A 3,390-nucleotide genomic window follows, 5' to 3' on the forward strand; every position below is an offset into this window, starting at 1 on the left:
TCCAGATAGGCTCGGACAGAACCTGCAACATGCGGTCGTGCATTATCCTGCTGAAATGTAGGGTTTCGCAGGGATCGAATGAAGGGTAGAGGCACATCTGAAATGTAACGTCCACTGTTCAAAGTGCCGTCAATGCGAACAAGAGGTAACCGAGACGTGTATCCAATGGCACCCCATACCATCACGCCGGATGATACGCCAGTATGGCGATGACGAATACACGCTTCCAATGTCCGTTCACCGCGATGTCGCCAAACACGGATGCGACCATCATGATGCTGTAAACAGAACCTGGATTCATCGAAAAAAATGACGTTTTGCCATTCGTGCACCCAGGTTCGTCGTTGAGTAGACCATCGCAGGCGCTTCTGTCTGTGATGCAGCGTCAAGGGCAACCGCAGCCATGGTCTCCGAACTGATAGTCCATGCTGCTGCAAACTTCGTCGAACTGTTCGTGCAGATGGTTGTTGTCTTGCAAACGTCCCCATCTGTTAACTCAGGGATCGAGACGTGGCTGCACGATCCGTCACAGCCAAGCGAATAGGATGCCTGTCATCTCGACTGCTAGTGATACGAGGCCGTTTGGATGCAGCACGGCGTTCCGTAATACCCTACTGAACCCACCGATTCCATATTCTGCTAACAGTCATTGGATCTCGACCAACGCGAGCAGCAATGTCGCGATACGATAAACCGCAATCGCGATAGCCTAGAATCCGACCTTTATCATAGTCGGAAACGTGATGGTACGCATTTCTCCTCCTTACACGAGGCATCACAACAACGTTTCACCAGGCAACGCCGGTCAACTGCTGTTTGTTTATGAGAATTTGATTGGAAACGTTCCTCATGTCAGCACGTTGTAGGTATCGCCACCGGCGCCAACCTTGTGTGAATGCTCTGAAAAGCTAATCATTTGTATATCACAGCATCTTCTTCCTGTCGGTTAAATTTCACGTCTGTCGCACGTCATCTTAGTGGTGTAGCAGTTTTAATGGCCAGTAGTGTACATCAAGGGGGACCATTGAAAAGAGCTGGATGTTCAACGATGGTATCTGTTGTTTCAGACATGTCCGAAAGAACAGATACCATCTTCATATAGTTAAGGCTAAGCGGCCATTGACCTTCTTCTTCTATGCTAGATGCACAAGCATTGCCTGAACTCTTACGGGACTCTGTAAGACTGTCTGCCGCCAGTCATGAATGTAATGGGCAGGGGCACTACGAATGTCGTGTGTGGACATTAAGCTGGGAATGTGGGTGTCACGGGGAGCGTGCAAGGGATAAATCCCTGCAGTCGCACTATCGTCTGTGCCCTCGGTGGCTCAGCTGGATAGAGCGTCTGCCCTGTAAGCAGGAGATCCCTGGTTCGAGTCCCGGTCGGGGCAAACATTTGCAGCTGTCCCCTTTGATGCATATCAACTCCTGTCGACAGCTTAGGGTCTTGATTTAGTTACCATTTCATTCCACCTGTTTGGCCTAACGAAGGGTGGGCTCTGTGGGGAGTGGTGCGGGAATGATGCAGCAGGACGTTTTCTCCGATGTCGACCAGTAGAGCAGTACCATGCGGGCATACCGGTCCTCCCATTAAGGTGGCGTAAGGTCGTCGTTTTAAACGGAGATTATGTTGAATAATAGAGTTTTGTAGCCAAGCCGGACGGAGTGGCAGAGCGGTTCTAGGTGCTTCAGTCCGGAACCGCGCGACCGCTACGGTTGCAGGTTCGATCCCTGCCTCGTGCATCGATGTGTGTGATGTCCTTAGGTTAGTTAGGTTTAAGTAGTTCTAAGTTCTAGGGGACTGATGACCTCAGCAGTTAAGTCCCATAGTGCTCAGAGCCATTTGAACCATTTTTGTAGCCAAAAGAGTGGGAAGTAATGTGGCGTACTGGAATCGTCAATGAAACCAACCAACTTTCAGAAAAAAGATGTTGCGTTACTTATCGGATGCCCCTCGTAGATGTAGATATGTACTCGATCGCATAGTCCGACGTCACATACAGTCCCGTGTCTTGTGAACACACGCTGCGTGCGTACGGCACTGGCAGTCCCGGCGGTTGTGTACACTGGCGCGAACTGCGGGGTCCCGAGAACGGCCCGGCGGGAGGGGAGGCTCCGGTAGGCGCGCCGGTGTTAATGGCGGTGGCCCGAGGCTGCGGCAATCGATGTGCGAGAGGCGAGGCGAGGCGAGCCAGTGCCGGCTTCGGTGGCGGCGGCGGCGGCAAGTGAACGACCCGAGACGGCGCCCGCCGCGCACAGCGCGCACGTGCCGCCCCCGCGGTCGATACGCGCCCGCCGCCCCGCCGCCCCCGCCGCCCCCGTCACCGCCGCCGCCGCTACCTGTTGGCAGTAACGCGGTCAGTGGCGGCCGCGCCACAGGCCGGCGAGACACGGCGCTGCGGGCCACGACCTCGCCGCCTCGCCGCCTTTCTGCGCGCCACAGGTCCCCCACCCGGACGCCTCACACCCCTCCGCTTCGATTACACGGCTTCACACTTGCGCGGGAACAAGGCGAATCCCGCACCCGCGGAGAAATCGTCTTCACGTGAGATCTTCGAAAATTTCAGTTCAGTTCAATTCATTTACGCGAATCTACATCTACATCTACATTTATACTTCTCAAGCCACCCAACGGTGTGTGGCGGAGGGCACTTTACGTGCCACTGTCATTACCTCCCTTTCCTGTTCCAGTCGCGTATGTTTCGCGGGAAGAACGACTGCCGGAAAGCCTCCGTGCGCGCTCTAATCTCTCTAATTTTACACTCGTGGTCTCCTCGGGAGGTGTAAGTAGGGGCAAGTAATATATTCGATACCTCATCCAGAAACGCACCCTGTGGAAACCTGGCAGCAAGTTACACCGCGATGCAGAGCGCCTCTTTTGCAGAGTCTGCCACTTGAGTTTGCTAAACATCTCCGTAACGCCATCACGCTTACCAAATAACCCTGTGACGAAACGCGCCGCTCTTCTTTGGATCTTGTCTATCCTCTCTGTCAACCCGACCTGGTACGGATCCCACACTGATGAGCAATGCTCAAGTATAGGTCGAACGAGTGTTTTGTAAGCCACCTCCTTTGTTGATAGACTACATTTTCTAAGGACTCTCCCAATGAATCTCAACCTGGCACCCGCCTTACCAACAATTTATTTTATATGATCATTCCACTTCAAATCGTTCCGAACGCATACTCCCAGATATTTTACAGAAGTAACTGCTACTAGTGTTTGTTCCGCTATCATATAATCATACAATAAAGGATCCTTCTTTTTATGTATTCGCAATAGATTACATTTGTCTATGTTAAGGGTCAGTTGCCACTCTATGCACCAAGTGCCTATCCGCTGCAGATCTTCCTGCATTTCGCTGCAATTCTCTATTGCTGAAACTTCTCTCT

The 3,390-nt window shown here is 52.5% G+C and overlaps 1 non-coding gene across 1 annotated transcript; it reads left to right on the forward strand.

The window, feature by feature from the left end:
* The first annotated feature begins 1,313 nt into the window (after window positions 1-1,313).
* On the forward strand, window positions 1,314-1,388 carry Trnat-ugu. Its single transcript has one exon. It is a non-coding gene; the product is annotated as a tRNA-Thr (tRNA).
* The last annotated feature ends 2,002 nt before the right edge of the window (window positions 1,389-3,390 follow it).

This window comes from Schistocerca piceifrons, chromosome 5 (genome assembly GCF_021461385.2).
Source record: "Schistocerca piceifrons isolate TAMUIC-IGC-003096 chromosome 5, iqSchPice1.1, whole genome shotgun sequence".
Taxonomy (NCBI): domain Eukaryota; kingdom Metazoa; phylum Arthropoda; class Insecta; order Orthoptera; family Acrididae; genus Schistocerca; species Schistocerca piceifrons.